General features: G+C 37.3%; 2 long non-coding RNA genes across 3 annotated transcripts in view; one reads left to right on the top strand and one right to left on the bottom strand.

Moving 5' to 3' along the window:
- The window catches only part of LOC105466943 (uncharacterized), a 124,061-nt gene extending 113,473 nt beyond the window's left edge, over positions 1 to 10,588 (top strand). For both annotated transcript variants that reach the window (XR_011624614.1, XR_011624615.1), the window contains 2 exons: positions 692 to 2,517; positions 8,303 to 10,588. This is a non-coding gene — a long non-coding RNA (uncharacterized lncRNA). The remainder of the gene's footprint in view (positions 1 to 691; positions 2,518 to 8,302) is intronic.
- Positions 1 to 19,431, bottom strand: part of LOC105466941 (uncharacterized) — a 180,102-nt gene that overhangs the window by 68,026 nt on the left and 92,645 nt on the right. The gene's annotated exons all lie outside the window — the stretch shown is intronic.

Here is a 19,431-nt window from a genome sequence, read left to right on the forward strand (position 1 = left end):
CTCATAACTGTGGAAGTGAACTCATGTGAGTCAACGATACCACCAGAAACCTTCCATGCTGCTTAAAATATTTGTACTATCTAGTTCTTTTTTTCAGGCAGGAAAGGGGAAAGCATTCATGTGAATAAAGTTTATACTAAGGTTTATTACTAGAAATATGGCCACATGCATCATGCAAAGTTTCTAAAAAGTCAGAGTGGTCCAATTTCTTCTTCACTAGAAAGGGAAATTATGAAGGCAAGTGACTGACAAAGCATAAATGTTGTCACTGCAGCCCTCATATAACTAATACCATCTTATATATATGCACACAAATACACAAATGTCAAAAAAATCTGAATGTTTTCATGTGACATTGATAATTTTACAAATTTCAAAGTCGAAGATTTTTTATTAAGCTGTCATATCTGGTAGCCAAATGAAAATCAGTTTTTGTTTGTTTTTCTCTTTCCTCTTTGCCTGACATGGCAGTTTTATGGAAGGCCTGTGATGTAAAGCAAACAAAACAGAAAAGAATCAAGCAAACAAAATATAGTCACTTACTGGAAGCTCCTGGGTGAAATGGCCAAGGGTTATATAAACCTTATACTGGAGTGGAATTCAAAGGGATATCAAAGCCGACAAATTAAATGTGCCTCAAACACACAGAGAACATACTGAGTTAAAGATGTGCTTCTTCTTGTCATTGCAGAGAGCTCAGATCCACTCAGTCAAATACCAGAGAAGAAGAAAGAAGAAAGGAGACTCCTATGGATACTCAAGTCAATGTAAAAGGGCATCAAAGAACTTCTGGCTTAGGGAAGATGAGATGTAGACCCATTACTCTCTGTTTCTCTTTGTGAAGCAGCACAGCTACAGACTCTGGAAATAATGCAAGAGGCAACCAAAGAGGAACTATGAAAGATGATAAGAATAAATTTTTGGCTTTCAACCCTAGAAAAGGAGGAAATTCACAGCAGAATACAATCTTATGTTGCCTTACCCAATGGAAGACCAACTCAGACACAACAGTCCACAACCCCTGATCCAGCAACTGAAGGAAGCTCATTCAGGTTTATTCCTCTCCTGGATAGAATAGGAGAGCTTGTGATATCAATCAAGGCTAACATAATTGTCAAGAAACATTGATCAAAAGTCCCACAAAAAATAAGTGGCCAAAATGTTCTTCTCTGACACGTCTAAGACTTTTCTCTGCTACTGATAAATGCCAAGGTGGTAGGCTATATCAATAAGAGGAACTCAGGCACAAAAGTGACCTGATTCAGGAAACCTTTTCTCTACTGTGGGTCTGAGACTTCCCTCCTTTATGGGAACACATCAGGTGGCCCTGCCTGAGTAACCACCTACCACCCTCTCACCCAGCACCAACAAGTACTAGGGAAGCTCCAGTAGCAAAGATAAACCATGCACAGCAAAATAACACTGCAATAACTTTGAAAATTAAAGTGTTTTTGGAACCACACTCCACAAAAATAGTCCAGGACCTGTATGCGAACTTGAAACACCATGACTACTTGCTAAAATAAGATTTGAATGAGACACTTGAGTATTTTAATATAACAAACAAAATGACCAGAATGCAATAGTAAATCGTCTATCATACAAAAAAAAAAAAAGAAAGAAAGAAAAAGAAAATCACAACTGAATGAATAAAGGCAATCCACTGATGACAATACTGAGATGAATCAGATCTTGAAAGGCATTTTAAATCAGTCATCATATAAATGACTGAATAACTAAGAAATTCCATTAAAATAAATTCCATTAAAAAAATAGAAATTAGAACATAAAAAGAAGCTGCATATAAAGAACCAAATGGAAATTACAAAACTGAATAGTACTCTAATAGAAATTAAAAGCTCACTAGATGGGCTTGATAGTAGAGTGGAGATGACAAAGGTTCGAATCAGTAAACTTGAGCATATGACAATCGAATTTAGCCCATGTAAACAACAGAGATAAAATACACTGAATAAAAAGCAAAGAGGAACTTATGGAACAATAATGAAAGATCCAACATTTGTATTATCAGAATTCCACATGGAAGAGAGAGAGGGAGAGTGGTGCTGAACGAGTCTCATAAAAGTAATGGAGATAGTCTTCTACATTTGGGGAAATATACAAGATTTAAGAAACTGACTTAAACTCAGATAAGATATCCATGACAAGACACACTGTATTGAACTTCTGAAAACTGGCGTCAGAGAAAAAAGAATTGAAAAGAGTCAGAGAAAATCCAAAGGGGAAAACTGATTTGAATGACATCATCTGAAACCATGATAGCCAGAAGGAATTGGTGAGACAAAAGTCAACTATAAACTCTATAACCAGCAAAATTATTCCTTAGAAATGAGGAGACTATAAAGACATTCTTAGGTAAAGAGAACTTAAAATAATCGATACTAGCAAATCTGTTCTTAAAAAATAGCAAAAGGAAATTCTTTAAACAGAAAGAAAATGGTAAAGAATCTTGGAGAATCAGGAAAAAATAAAGATACAATGAAAAAAAGCAGACATGTAAGTACATAAAATAGATATTTTATTTTTTCTATTGTGTTTGACAAAACATATTTGATGATTGAAACAAAAAATTATAATACTATGTGCTATTCAGTACAATAATATTAAAAAGTGAAGAGATTTTAGAGTCCAGAAAATTACCAGAGCTAAAGGGAGATATGGAGTAATTATAAAAGGATCATTCTAACAAGAAGACATACCAATTTTAAGTGTGTACACAGCTAACAACAGAGCCTCAAAATATGTGAAGCAAAAACAAAGATTTGAAAGGAGAAACAGACAATAACTCAGCGTGTCATCTCAGCAACTGGTAGAGCTAGTGAACAGAAAATTAGCAAAGACATGGAATATTTAAATAACACAGTCAAGAATATAATTGACATTATAGAATAGTCCTGTAACAACAGCAGAATACATATTTTTTCAAGTGTCCAAGGAAGTTTTCCAAGATAGACCACATCGTATGTTATGTATCAAATTTTAACAAATTTAAAAGATTTTAAGTTATACAGAGTGTATTCAATGACAACAATGGGATCAACCTAGAAATAATAATAGAAAGATAGTGGAATCTCTGAAAATGTAAAAATTCAAAACATACTTTAAAATAATCTATGTATATCTAAAAGGAAATAAAAATACTCATAGAACTAAATGAAAAGGAAAGAAATATAAAAAATATGTGGGATACAGCTAAAGCAGTGTTGAGAGAGAAATTTATAAACTAAATTCTTATACTAGAAATGATAAAAGTTTTCAAAGCAAACATCTAAGAGATTATACTTCAAGAAATTAGAAGAAAGCAAAATGATCCCAAAGCAAGCAGAAGGAATGAAAGGGAAGAGATCAACACAATTTAGACTAGGAAGTGAATACTTAATGGAATCAAAACCTGATCACATGGAGGAACCTGAAAGGCATCATGCTAAGTGAAATAAGCCAGGCACAGAAAGACAAATACCAAATGATCTCACTTATAAGTGGAATCTAGAACATCAAACTCACAGAAGTAGAGGATAAGAGAGTGGTGGCCAGAAGCTGACAAGGGGTTTGGGGTCAGGTGAAGAAAATAGAGAGATGTTAGTCCAAGGGTACAAACTTTTAGTTGTGCTGGTTGAATAATAACTAAGCACAGTGACTACAGCTAATGATGCTGTGTTGTGTACCTGAAATTTGCTAAGAGATTAAATTTTAAATGTTTTTACCACAAACACACACAAAAGTAGCTTTACTTTTCAAGTATGCAAGACTGGTTCAACATTGCAAATCAATGAATATAATCCACAATATCAACAGAGTATTGAAAAATTATATGATTATATCAATTCATATAGAAATAATATTTGATAAAATCTAACATGTTTTTCAAGATAAGAATTCTCTGAAAGTCAGCTGGGCGCGGTGGCTCAAGCCTGTAATCCCAGCACTTTGGGAGGCTGAGACGGGCGGATCACGAAGTCAGGAGATAGAGACCATCCTGGCTAACACGGTGAAATCCCGTCTCTACTACAAAATACAAAAAAGTAGCCAGGCGAGGTGGCGGGCGCCTGTAGTCCCAGCTACTCGGGAGGCTGAGGCAGGAGAATGGCGTAAACCCGGGAGGCGGAGCTTGCAGTGAGCTGAGATTCCCGCCACTGCACTCCAGCCTGGGCAACAGAGCAAGACTCCATCTCAAAAACAAACAAACAAAAAAAAAGGATTCTCTGAAAGTTGAGATTAGAGGGATATTACCCCAAATGATAAAAATTACCTACCAAATTCTATAGCTAAAATACTTATTAATTATAAAAGATTATTAAATGATTTCCCCTAAGATTGGGAACAAACAAAAGATGTCTTCTCTCGCTATTCCTATTCATCAGAGTACTGGAAATCCAAGACATTGTAACAAACCAACAAAGAAACTATGAAGACATACAAATTGAAAAGAAACGAATAAAATTGGTATCATTGTCTATGAGAAAATCCCAAGGAATCTACCAAAAAAAAAAAATTACCTTTTAGATTAACAAATAAGTTCTGCAAGATTGCAGAATACAAGATCAAAACAAAGTCATCAACCGCATTTCTGTATAATAAAAATGAACTTGCAGAAACTGAAAGTAAAGATAAAACACCATTTATAATTGCTTCAAAGAAAATGAAATATCTAAGTATACTCTCAATGCAACATGCACAGTATCTGTGTACTAAAAATTCAAAATGCTGATAAAGATCTAAATAAATGAAGAAACATACAATTTTCATAGATTAAAAGCCTTAGCATGGGTAAAGTAGGCAATTCTCTCCAAATCAATGAACATATTTAATGCAATTACTATCAAGAGACATTTCACCAAAGAGGATATACAGATAGAAAATACGCACCTAAAGCATTTTCAATATTCGTCATCTACAATATAAAACAAAAACCACAATGAGATATCACGCTTTTGCTAGACATAGACATATTTATTTCACAATTTTTCAGATAAACCACTGCCCCTAGAATACATAAAAAACATTAGAAAGAATAATAAAGTAACAGGAATCACTTAAACAGATTAAGTTTTACTATAGAGTTACAGTAATCAAGACAGTGTTCTATGTTAGAGAAATAGACAAACAAATCAATGGAACACAATAGAGAAACCAGGATTAGCCCCAAGCAAATATGCTCAACACATTTTTGACAGATGTGTCAAGGCAATTCAATAGAAGAAAGAACACTTGTCAACAGATAGTACTGTAGCAATTAGACAACCACAGGCAAAATTGAACTGTAGCTTAAATCTCACATCTCATACAAAATTGGCTCAAAATGAATAATGAAAAATATAAAATATTTAACCATAAAATCTTTAAAAAAATGAAACAGGGATAATTTTTGGTGATCTAGGAGTAGGTGAACATTTCATATGAAGTCCAAACTTAAAATCAAGGTGATGGTTTAGAAAAGGAAAATTTGATAAATAGGACCTCATCAAAATAAAAAATATTGCTCTGCAAAAGACCCTTTTGAGAGAATAAAAAGATAAGCTCCAGAGTGGAAGAAGATACTTGCAAATCACATATATGACAAGGAACCATTATCTATGCTATATAAAGAAGTCTCAAAACCCTACAGTTCAAAGCTTTCACACTAAAATCAGGAGCAAGGCAAGAATGTTTCCTCTCACCACTGCTTTTCAACATCCAATTGGAAATCCTATCTAATGCAATAAGACAAGAATTAGAAAGAGTATACTGATTGAGAAGGAGGAAATAAACTGTTTGCAGATGACATGATCGTCTTTGTAAAAATTCCCAGAGAATTAAAAAAAAACCTTCTTGAAAGGAGGTTATTATAATAACTTGTTAATAAATGATTATAGCAAGTTTGCAGGTTAATGTACAAAAATCAGTTACCTTAAAGAACAATTGAAGTTTGAAATTAAAAACATATTACCCTTTACATTAGCACTCCCCCAAAATGAATTAAATAGGTATAAACATAGCAAAATATGTACACAGGCTGGGCACGGTGTCTCGAACCTGTAATTCCCGCACTTTGGGAGGCTATGGCAGGTGCATCACTTGAGGTCAGCAGTTTGAGACCAACCTGGCCCATATGGTGAAACCCCATCTCTACCAAAAATACAAAAATTAGACAGGTGTGGTGGTGTGTGCCTGTAGCCCCAGCTACTCAGGTGGCTGAGGCAGAAGAATTGCCTAAACCCGGGAGGCGGAGGTTACAGTGAGTGGAGATAGCACTACTGCACTCCAGCCTGGGCGACAGAGCAAGACTCCATCTCAAAAACAAACAAACAAAAAAAACAAAAAAAAAAACAAAAAAAAAAAACATAATCTATAAGAGAAAAATCATAAAACTCTGGTGAAAGAAATAAAAAAACGTAAACAAATGGAGATATACTCCAACGTTCATGGCTAGAAAGACTCAATTTGGTCTATAGATTCAAGGTTAGCCTAATCAAAATGCCAGCAAATTATTTAATGTGTGTTGACAAACTGATTCTAAAATTTATCCGGAGAAGCAAGAGACCCAGAATTTCTAAATTAACATTTGTGAAGAAGAAAGTCAGAGGACTGACACTACATGACTTCAAAACTTGATATAAAGCTACAGTAACCAAGGCAGTGTGATGATGATAAAATAATAAACACGCAGATCAGTGGAACAGAACAGAGAGCCCAGAAAAAAACCCACATAAATACAGTGCACAGGTGAAATAGATCTTTGACAAGGGAGCAAAGGTATTAAAATGGCACAAAGATAGTTTTCAACAAATATTGCTAAAGTGATCGGATATCTATATGCAAACAAAACAAAACAAAACAAAACAAAAAACAGGAAAAAAAGCTACAGACATAGATATTACCCCACAATTAACCCAAAATGGTTTATAAATCTACGTATAAAACCATAAACTCCTAGAAGATAACACAGGAGAAAACCAAGATGACCTTGGGTATGGCAATAACATTTTAGATTCAGAACCAAAGGCATGATCCATTAAAGAAAGAATCAATACACTAGAATTTATTAAAAATAAAACCATTGAGTTTTGACAACATCAAGGAAATGAGTAGACATGATATTGCACACAGTGCAAAAACCCAAGGAGGTGGCAGTCTTACACTGCCAAAACCATCAGAAAGGTGAAGGAGAAAAGGCAGAAGGAAACCATCGGGCAGATGCTGAGGCCAAAATTGCTGCCAAGTGGAACCTCCCATTAGAAATACTTATGGAAGGACCCTTGGTATGGACCAACCCCCTCCAAGAGATTAAGCCCCACTATTCCCCAACTGAAACAGAATGGGGACATTCATGGAGGCATAGTTTTCTCCCCTTTGGGTGGTTAATGACAGAAGAAGGAAAGGTACTTATACCTGAAGCCAGACAGTGGAAAATACTTAAAACCTTCCACCAAACTTTTCATATAGGTGTTGAAAACACTCATCAAATGGCCAAATCCCTACTTACAGGGCCAAATCTCCTCTGGACCATCCGACAGGTAGTCGAAGTCTGTGAGGTGTGCCAAAGGAATAGTCCTTTGGTCCATCATAAGGCCTCTTTTGGGAGAACAAAGAATAGGTCACTATCATGGAGAGGACTGGAAGTTAGACTTCACCCATATGCCTAAGTCAAAGGGATTTCAATACGTTTTGGTCTGTGTTGATACCTTTACAAATTGGATAGAAGCTTTCCCCTGCAAGACAGAGAAGACTCAGGAAGTGATTGAAGTCCTAATTCATGAAATAATTCCTAGATTTGGGCTTCCCCAAAGCTTACAGAGTGACAATGGTCCAGCTTTTAAAGCCATGATAACTCAGGGTATTTCCAGGGTGCTAGGAATACAATATCATCTTCACTGCACTTGAAGGCCACAATACTCAGGGAAGGTCGAGAAGGCAAATGAAACACTCAAGAAGCACTTAAGGAAACTAACACAAAAAACTCATCTCCTGTGGCCTACTCTTTTGCGCATGGCCTTGTTGAAAATCCAAAATTCTCCTCACAAAATGGGGCTCAGTCCATATGAAATGCTATATGGACAACCTTTTCTCACAAATCACCTCCTACTTGATCAGGAAATGGCCAGCTTGGTCAAAGATATAACTTCCTTGGCAAAATATCAATGAAACCTTAAAAACCTACCTGAAGGATGTCACAGAGTAAAGGGAACAGAGTTGTTTCAACCAGGAGATCTAGTGTTGGTCAAATCTCTCCCCTCTACCTCCCCATCTATGGATTCTTTGTGGGAAGGACCATACTTGATAATCCTCTCTACCCCCACTGCAGTTAAGGTGGCAGGAGTGGAATCTTGGATTCACCACACCCGAGTTAAATTTTGGACACCCCCTGAGGAACCTGTGGGACTGCCAGCTCAGGAGTCCCAAGATCTGCCAGACCAGCCTCAATACACCTGCGAACTGTTGGAGAACTTGCATCTCCTATTTTGGAAGGAAACATCCCAGATTAAAAAGGTTCCTACCACTCATCCTGAGGAAAAACCCCTTGCTCCTTAAAAAAGATAAGTGACCTACATAATCTTTAACACCTCTTCTTGCCCCTTTAATGGAATCCTTTTACTATTTCACCATATTATTAAGCAGCATACTAACCATATTCTTTGTGATAGGACTATATACTGTAGCTCCTGCTGGAATGAAAATCCTAATCACATCAACCTTCTTTCTATCCTCCTTCCTCCTGACAGCAATTTACTCCTACCTTTAACTCAGCCTGGATAAAATGATCTCATCTTCCAGAGCACCCTCTTTACCTTCCTATTTACTCTTTGCCTATCTACCCCTCCTGCTTCCTTGGATACCTTATACAATCACTCCCCTCCCTTTCCACTAGCTCCTAATTACCTCTACAAGACTCTCAACTCAACCCACTCTCTGTTAAACCAGTACCCCGTCAGTGTAATTACATCCTACAACTTCAAGCCCCAACTGATCATAATAACTTCCGAGTTACCCAAACAACTCCATTCAGACGGCTTGTCCATTTCTCAGGGCCTCCAAAAATCATCACCTCCTCCCTGCTTAACAAATAGTCGGGGTTTTGTAATGGCAAACATACTCCCTGCATGACCATTCACCCCTGGACCCACTGCAGCAGCACCCTCACCACTATTGAATGCCTTCTCATCCTCTCTTTCAGTAGCTCTCTCGAATGGTTCCTAGTAGATACAAAACAATTCTTTCTCCAATGGGAAAGTAGAACACAGTGAGCCACTCAGTTTACTCCGAACAATCCTTTCCAGCCGCTCACCGGAGCTACCTTGGCAAGTACTCTAGGAGTATGGGAAAATTAAAACAACAAACGCACACACCTTTTTAACATACACAAGCAGTTCTGTCTACCCAGCCAAGGTATATTCTTCTTATGTGGAACGTCAACCTATATCTGCCTCCCCACTAACTGGACAGGCACCTGCACCTTAGTCTTTCTAAGTCCCAACATTAACATTGCCCCAGGAAATCAGACCTTATCAGTACCCCTCAAAGTTCAAGTCCGTCAGCACAGAGCCGTACAAGCAATACCCCTACTTATAGGGTTAGGAATGGCTACTGCTACAGGAACCGGAATAGCCAGTTTATCTACTTAATTATCCTACTACCACACACTCTCAAAGGATTTCACAGACAGTTTGCAAGAAATAATGAAATCTATCCTTACTCTACAATCCCAAATAGACTCTTTGGCAGTAGTGACTCTCCAAAACCACTGAGGCCTAGACCTCCTCACTGCTGAGAAAGGAGGACTCTGCACCTCCTTAGGGGAAGAGTGTTGTTTTTACACTAACCAGTCAGGGATAGTAAGAGATGCCTCCTGGCATTTATAGGAAAAGGCTTCTGAAATCAGACAATGCCTTTCAAACTCTTATCCCAACCTCTGGAGTTGGGCAACATGGCTTCTCCCCTTTCTAGGTCCTGTGGCAGCCCTCTTGCTATTACTCACCTTCGGGCCCTGTATTTTTAACCTCCTTGTCAAATTTTTTTCCTCTAGGATCGAGGCCACCAAGCTATAGATGGTCTTACAAATGGAGCCCCAAATGAGCTCAACTAACAACTTCTACCAAGGACCCCTGGACTGACCCACTGGCCCTTTCACTGGCCTAAAGACTTCCCCTCTGGAGGAAACTACAACTGCAGGGCCCCTTCTTTGCCCCTGTCCAGCAGGAAGTAGCTAGAGCAGTCACTGCCCAATTCCCAACAGCAGTTGGCTGTCCTGTTTAGAGGGGGGATTGAGAGGTGAAGTCAGCTGTACTTCCTGGATGGAGTGGGGACTTGAAGAACTTTTCTGTCTAGCTAGAGGATTGTAAATGTAGCAATCAGCGCTCTCTGTCTAGCTAAAGGTTTGTAAATGCACCAATCAGCACTCTGTAAAACGGACCAATCCGCACTCTGTAAAATGGACCAATCAGCAGGACCTAGGCAGGGACAAATAAATGAATAAAAGTTGGCCATCCCAGCCAGCAGCAGTAACCTGGTTACGTCCCCCCATCCATGCTGTGGAAGCTTTATTCTTTCACTCTTCACAATAAATCTTGCCACTGTTCACTCTTTGGGTCTGCACTACCTTTATGAGCTTTAACACTCACTGCGAGGGTCTGTGGTTTCATTCTTGAAGTCAGCCAGACCTCGAACCCATTGGGAGGAACAAACAACTCTAGACGCGCCACCTTTAAGAGCTGTAACACTCACTGTGAAGGTCTGTGGCTTCATTCCTGAAGTCAGCGAGACCATGAACCCACCAGAAGGAAGAAACTCTGGACACATCTGAATATCTGAAGGAACAAACTCCAGACACACCATCTTGAATAGCTGTAACACTCACTGCAAAGGTCTGCGCCTTCACTTCTGAACTCAGCAAGACCACGAACCCAGAGGAAGGAAGAAACTCCGGACACATCTGAAAGAACAAACTCCGGACACACCATCTTTAAGAACTGTAGCATTCGCCACGAGGGTCCGTGGCTTCATTCTTGAAGTCAGCAAGACCAAGAACCCACCAGAAAGAACCAATTCCAGACACAATGACACATATTGGGAGAAAGTACCAAGAACCCACCAGAAGGAACCAATTCTGGACACAATGACACATACTGGGAGAAATTATTTGCAAAACATAAAGGACGTTTATACAAAATGTACAAAGCACTCTTAAAACTTGACAATAAGAAAACAATCAAATGGGCAAAAATGGGCAAAAAGGTCTGTACAGATACTTCACCCAGATACACAGATAGCAAATAAGCATAGAAAGAAATGTTCAACATCATATGATGTTAGGGAATTGCAAACAATATGTTACCACTACATACATATCAGAAAGGCCAAAATCTGAAACAGCAACAGCACCAAATTCTGGCAAGGATGTAGGAACAACAGGAACTTCCACTTATTGCTGGTGTGAACAAAATGGTACAACCACTTTGGAAGATAGTTTAGTGGTTTCTTACAGAATGAATCAGAGTCTTCCCATATAACCCAGAAATTGTAGTCCTTTGTATTTATCCAAATTTATTGGAATCATATCTACACAAAAACTTGCATAAAGATGTTTATAGCAGCCAGTTTTGTTGGTGATTTTTTTAAACCTAGCAGCAACCAAGATGTCCTTCAGTAACTGAATGGATAAATAAACTGTGGTACATCCAGTCAATGGAATATTATTTTGAGTTAAAAATACATGAGATATTAAGCTATAAAAATCATGGAGGAACCTTAAATGCATATTATTAAGATGAAATGATTCAATAATGCTACACATTGCACAATTTCATCAATATATTAGAGTATTATGGAAATGAAAGCTATAGATACAGTAAAAAGATGAGTGAGGACCCAAGGTTAGGGAGAAGGATGGTTAAATAGAAAGAACACAGAGGAATTTTGGGGAAGTGAAACTATTCTGCCTGATACTACAAATCATGGATGCATGTCATTATACTTTTGTGCAAACCCTTAGAGTGTTCCACATCATAAGTGAACCCTAAGGTAAATTGTGGACTTCGGGTGATTATAATGTGTCAGTGTATGTTCATTTATTGTTTCAAATGTTCTACTGTGGTGCAAGATTTCAATTGTGGGGGAGGCTGTGAGTATGTGGGACAGGGTTATATGGGAACTTTCTGTACATACAATCCACTTAATTTTGCTGTGAACCTAAAACTATGCTAAAAATGAAGTTAATTAAATTTAAATAAAACTGAACAGTTAAAAAAATCAAATATTCCAATTAGAACGTGGAAAAAGGACTTGGAGAAATATTACCCAGAAGAGCAATATGATAAATAAGCATAGGAAAAGAGGTTCAATATAATTAGTTATTAGCAAACTTGCCAATTAAAATCACCCAGTACACACCTGTTAGAATGACTAAAATAAAAAATAGTGAAGCACCAAAAATTGTCGAGAATGTTACTGATTTGATCATTAAACTTTGTATACATATATTAAAATATTATTGTGTATCTCATAAACATAAACAACTATTACATGTTAACTAAAATTAAAATGAAAATAAAAGAAACTAGATCCATGATACATTACTGGTGAGAATATAAGTTGATATGACACATTGAAAAACAGATTATATCCTTATAAAATTAAACATTCCCTTACCATATGACCTAGCAATTGCACTTTTGGGTATTTATTCCAGAAAATTACCTGTCACTTTACAGATAATTTACAACAAATGTAAGATTGTGCACTGATGTTCACAGTAGCTTTATTCATAATAGTAAAAAATTGAAAACTATGCAGATGTCTTTAAATAGAATGGTTTTGTCAAATTATGGTACATTCATATCCTGGAATACTAATCAATACTATAAAGGAACAAGCTATTGATACAAACTAGAACTAGGATAATTCTCCAGATAGTATGTTGAATGGAAAAAGCCAATTTCAAAAGTTATATACTGAATAGTAGCACTTATGCAGCATTATTGAAATTAGAAAATTTTACATATAGAGATCATATTAGTGGTTGCCATTGGTTAGGAATGGGAGGTAGACACGGGTGGGAGGTAGACATGGTCATGAGGAGTAATATGAGGAAGCTTTGTGGTGATGGAACTGTTCCAAATCTTGACTGTGATGGGGGATACGGAAACCAACACATGGTAAAATTGCGTAGAACCAAACACACACACACACACACACACACACACACACACACACACACCCGAATACAAGTAAAAGTGGGGAAATCCTGAGTAACATTGATGAATTGTATCAATGACAATATCCTAGTGGTGATATTGTAGCATAGTTTTGCAAATGTCACCTTTTGAGGGAATTGGGTAAAGATTACATGGGATCACTTTGTGCATTTCTTATAAATGCATGTGAATTTGTAAATTTCAACAAAAGTATACTGGTAACTAAGTTTGAAAACTAAGAAAAGAGAGAGAAAGCAGGAAGAAAATAGATAACATCAGGTTTCTAAAGCTGCTTCTTATTACCCCTGCTCAGCTTTATAAATCATTTTCCAAAGCTTGTAGATCCAGTAAGTCACAGCTTTTCATAAATGCCAACATCATTATCTTGTAATATAAGCAAGACACTGTAATATGTTTCTCAACATCTGCATCTCCTTCTTCATTATCTTTGCATTCAAAGATGTGAACAAGATATTTATAATACATGCATAAAACAAAGGATTTGTATACAAGAATATAGCAAGAACTCACTCACTTCTCACCCAGGGAGAATATTAATCTATTCATGAGGGATATACACCTGTGACCCAAATACCTCCCATTAAGTTCCACCTCTAACACTGGGAATCAAATTTCAGCCTGAGATTTGGAGGGGATAAACATCCAAACTACAGCAAAAACAGGGTACCATCCTCCAGGATGCAGTGTATGGGTGAAACAAAAGTATTTGTAGGGCAGTGTCCCCAGTGGGAAGAATGCATGGATCCAAAAAGCAAACTATAGCAGGGCCCCAAACCAGAAACAGCCGTGCAACAGTCTAAATTGTAATTAAATATTCTGCTGCTTAATCCATAAAATCCAGCAGACTCTGTGGTGTTGATGACATCCGAGGGGCAACTAAATGTATCAATTCTGTGGCAGAGTCCAGTAGGAGAAGAACATCTCATGTCAAAGGAGACTAGAGTAAGGCTATGCTATATGTGGTAAAGAACTATATACACATTGAGAAAAGACCAACCCTTGGCCTGCTACTGAGCACTGATAAAGTTGGAATTTCAGACCATCGGCCTGTGTGCCCAGAACCAGCAAACCCTACAACTGAAAAGTTCAGGCCAAGCAACAAGCCACTGTAAAATGGAAGTGACACATTCAAGATTAAGCATAAGTAGGATTAGAAGGCCCAAGCAAACGTTATGATCAGGTAACCCAGACCCACAACTTCTGTACCACTGCTGCTTCCCTCAGTTAATGTCTATGACTACATGAGAACCCCTTGCTACTGATGATAGAAGAGGAAAATAATTCATATTCATCTTTAACTGTCTTTCATTGGTCTTCAATTGTCTTAATATGTGGTTGCAAGTTGAAATGAATGATGGCAGCACTGAGCCCCACTTAAGGGTGGCCTTCAAGGGGTGCTGAGGGGATATGTTCTCAATGGGCGGAGTATTGGCCACTGCACCTGGTTATTCAGCTATATATAATATATATATAAAATATTATATATAATATAGTATAATATTATGTATCTACACCTTCCAGATGTAAAATGAAACAGGTACTAAACAACCAAGTAGAAAAATTACCCTAGTCTGTTGGCATCAACCAATTTTTGTTGTAGGTTCCTCCACCAGTAACTAACCCAATGGGCATGTGAATGAATGTGCCCAAAGTATAAGAGATGAGAGCTTTTCAAAGACAAAACAATTTGAACTTGTGATTACCAAGACTGGTTTAGTTATAGCTGTTGGTAAATGTCCAAACTGCCAAAACAGAGACTAATGCTGAATCTTCAGACTCAAGGAGACTCATGTACATCTTGGAGCAAATTGACTTCACTGGGGGTATGTACATAATGGAGCTGTCAATGATTTGTAGAAGTAGACATGTTCCAAGTATAGATTTTCTGTTCCTGCATGAAAGACCTCAACCAGCACTACTATCTGAGGGCTTAAAGATATTTGCTCCAGGCCAGGAGCGGTGGCTCACGCCTGTAATCCTAGCACTTTAGGAGGCCAAGGTGGGTGGATCACCTGAGGTCAGGAGTTCAAGATCAGCCTGGCCAACATGGTGAAAGCCTGTCTCTACTAAAATACAAAAAAGAAAAAAAAATTAGCCAGGCATGATTGTGTGTGTCTGTAATCCCAGCTACTCTGGAGGCTGAGACAGGAGAGCCGCTTGAACCCGGGAGACGGTGATTCCAGTGAGCCGAGATCACATCACTGTACTCCAACCTAGGTGGCTGAGACCCCATTTAAAAAAAAAAAGATATTTGGTCCAGTTATATTTGTTATAACATTGCATTGGACCAGGGTATTCATTGTTCACTGCCAAGGAGGTGTGGGGTGAGCTCATGACCATGGATTCCCTGACTGCATTGCCCTAAACTGATAATAAATTTTAACAAGCTGCTGAAGAAACAGCTGAAGCACTAGTTTAGGAGTAAAACTCTGTAAGCATAAATGTTATCCTCCAGATACTATCCTCCAGGATGCAGTATATGCATGAAATGAAGATATTTGTACAGAGCTGTGAACTCAGTTGAAAAAATGAATGCATGGATCCAAAAAGCAAGGGTAGAAGACAACGTGGCTCTAATTTCCATTGCTTCCATATATTGACTCTGCTTCTCCAAAGTGAGGGATCAATGGGATTGAAGATCTTGGTACCCAACAGAGATGCACTGTTACCTGCAAACACAGTAAGAGTTCGACTGAATAAAAGCTATGGTTGCTTTTATTCAAGCACTACAAACTCCTTGTGTCCAGGGACCGACAGGCAAATAGTCATTGTCGTGAAGGGGTGGTAGATGGGATCATTAGGAGGAAGTAGACATATTGTTACCCAATTGGAAAGAATAGAGTAAAAAAGCAAGGTGATCCACATGTTTGTCTCCTGCTACTCTCCTATGCATTTGTGACTATAAATGGAGACATTCAACAACCCTAAGAAGGACATGGTGACCGGGGGTTTGGAAACCTCAAAAATAAGGTCTGAGCAACCTCTACCAGGTAAGGCAATGAGGTCAACAGAGGTGGTAGCTGAGGGCAAGGTGAATCTAGAATGGATGGTGAAGAGAGGAAACAATGAATATCCACTGCAGTCCAGAAACCAGATTCACTGAAGCTGTGGAAGCTGTAGTTTTTCCCAACATACCTCTCTCTCCTAAGTTTCTCCTCAGAAAGAAAACCCACATGAGTCTTGGAGAAGAAATTGCTTCTCAAAAATACATGGAGAAGTGATTTTGACTGCACAGTGACAAGAACACAGAGGCAGACGCCCCAGACCCCACAGCAAAGAGGGACTTGCTGCCTGTTGGTGGGAAGTGCAGTCAGTGGAGATCATTCAGTGGCCTGTGTACCTCAGATATAAACAGCTACTCTCTTCTCAGGGCAGCCTGCATTTGATGACTGAACAAGGTGGTGCTCAAAGGCTTGGCCATTTTAGTCTGATATAGGATACTCTGAAGGAAATGCTTGTTGCCAGCTTCTTCTAGGCTTTGTTGGTCCTGCATTGCAATTTGAGTTTTTTCTTTGAACAATCCTTTTTCCTCTCTCTCTCTCTTTACAGGTGTTGATCTCTAATAAATATCCAGTTCCCAAACTCCACAAGAACAATTTAAAACTCACATGGACCTAATATTATTGCCTTGGATTATACTAAGGAAAAGGTTAATAGACCTATAAAGAAAAAGTAGAACATTCACCCACATAGTAAGATATTTTAACATGTCTCTATAAATGGTACTTTAAATAGCAAGTCTAGTAAGATTAGTGAAGTTCTTAAGAGTATAATAAAAACTTTGATCTATGGGATGGAATAGAATATTACACTTAAAATGGAAAATGCATATTCTTCTCAAGCACTTGAGGAAATTGACTATGTCTTCTACCCTTGTGCTAACTTCATAAAATTCAAAAGGATCGCTACAGTAAAGACCATATTAAAAAATAATAATACTATGAAGTTAGAACTTAACAACAAAAAGAATTTTTAAAAACCCCACGTTTGAAAATTTCAGAAAAATTTAAGAAACTCATAAGCCAAAGAAGAAATCATAGTACAAATTTGAAAATACTTAAAATTGAAATTTAGGAATTCCATGTCCAACCATAATAAAGGAATGAGTATTGAACTTACCATCTCTTAACAAACAACTGTAAAACTAAACCAAATGACTATTTTCTGCCATTGGACAACAAGTATAGGAGAAGCAGAAATATAATCCCTGTGGTCCTTGACAAAGAAAAAGGGAAACATGTAGGTAAGTCTCACTTTTCCTACTGTGATGCAGGAAGAGGCACACAAACTGAGAAATCGGAGATTGGGTTCAGGACTAACAGGTGAGCTGGAAGTTAAGGATGGTTACAGGAAAAGGGGAGATATACAAAAGGAACCCCAGAATTGTGCAAGGGGGCTTGCCATGGCTTCTTGACTGGGTTTGCATGTGTAGTGCAAAGTGCCACAAAACTTAGAAGAAAACAGCTGATTTTTGCTGGTAGAAGAACAGAGATAGTAATAGGTATTTCACAGAAGAGGAAACACAGATGACTAAGAGAATATTAAAAGATGGTCAACCACATTAGTTGTTAGGAAATGAAAATAAAATTACATTGGGGTATTATTTCATACTTAACTCATTGCTCCACCTTCTACTCTCCTACACCATCAAAAATATAAATAAATCAAGTCCAGCAAGATCAGGTATTGGTGAGGCTAGGGCAAATAAGACTTTTATACACTGAGAATATGAAAAGTCATTTGTTACAACTAATATGGCATAGTTTGGGCATTAACTAGTATATCTGACATAGTGATTCTACCACCAAGTAGACCTTAGAGAAACTTTTGCCCATGTGTCCAGGAGATATGTGCTTGAATATTCACAGCAGCATTGTTTATAATTGCTTATAATAGCTAAAAACAAAAAAAGTAATGCCTATCAACTGTAGAATAGACAAATAAAATACAATTTTGTTAATACACAGAAATATTATATACCAGCAAAATGAATGAAATATGGCTTCATTCATAGATCTACAAGAATAAAACTCAAAAATAAAAGTACATCAAAACTTTAATAAACTACATACACTATTACATAAATTTCAAAGTAGAAACAATGAATAATATAGTGATTAGGTATACTAATATATAATCAACATATTGGAGGGGATATATAAATAGAAATGTAGGTAGGTAGGTAGGTAGGTAGGTAGGTAGATAGATAGATAGATAGATAGATAGATAGATAGATAGATAGATAGATAGAAGGATAGAAGGATAGATAGACTATAATACATAATTGACATGTTAGAGGCAAAACCATAAAGGAAAGAAAAGAAATATATAAAATTAGGTTATTCATTACCTCTGAGGAGGGAGATGAGCTATATAATTAGAGAGGGGCACAGAGAGAATATATACTGGTATGCTGTCATATGTAATCTGATTGATGGATCACAGTTGCTAATGTTATTCTTTTCATTAGTTGTTTATTAATACTTTTTACCTGTATGTTTGTATGTGTACAATAAACAGTTTATATATTTTTGTATGTATGATACATTTCATAATAAAATAAGATTTGGTAGAAGAATTGAGATTTAAATTCAGACAGAATATCTCTAGATCCCATGGTCTTAATCAATAAATATACATACAATGAATTAGCAAATGGATGGAATTATCTGTTCACATTTGCTTTGCTTTCACAGATGGTCTTTCCTTTGACATCTTTCTGTAATTTTGAGCCTAATAATTCATAGTCACCAAGATATGCTTCTAAATCTTCATTCAGTGTTTGATGCAACCACTTTCTGTGAATTGTCTCTTTTAATCTCCTCAACAAACCAACATGGGAAATGCCATTTTTATTTCCAATTTACAGATGGCAAAATACCAGAGAGGTCACATAGATGTAAAAAGCAAAAGTAGAGATTTAAGCCCTGCTTTATCTATGTCCAAAATGAGTTTTCCTAAGCACTACCAGATATTGTCTAAGAAAAACAAAGGTTAGCTTTTCTGTGTTGCTGCCTCTTTAAGAACAGAACTACTAGTCCACATATATAATTCAGCACTGGTGACTATTTCAGTTTTCACTTTTCCAGATTTGCCCCATTTTGTACAGCTTACTTGTATACAAAATGGACATATTACAAACTCCATTAGACCATGATCTTTGTTTTAACTTTATTTTATTGACAAGCTTTGTAATTTGTATTTAAGCAAAAATTTGTAAAAT

Source organism: Macaca nemestrina, chromosome 6 (genome assembly GCF_043159975.1).
Source record: "Macaca nemestrina isolate mMacNem1 chromosome 6, mMacNem.hap1, whole genome shotgun sequence".
Lineage (NCBI taxonomy): Eukaryota > Metazoa > Chordata > Mammalia > Primates > Cercopithecidae > Macaca > Macaca nemestrina.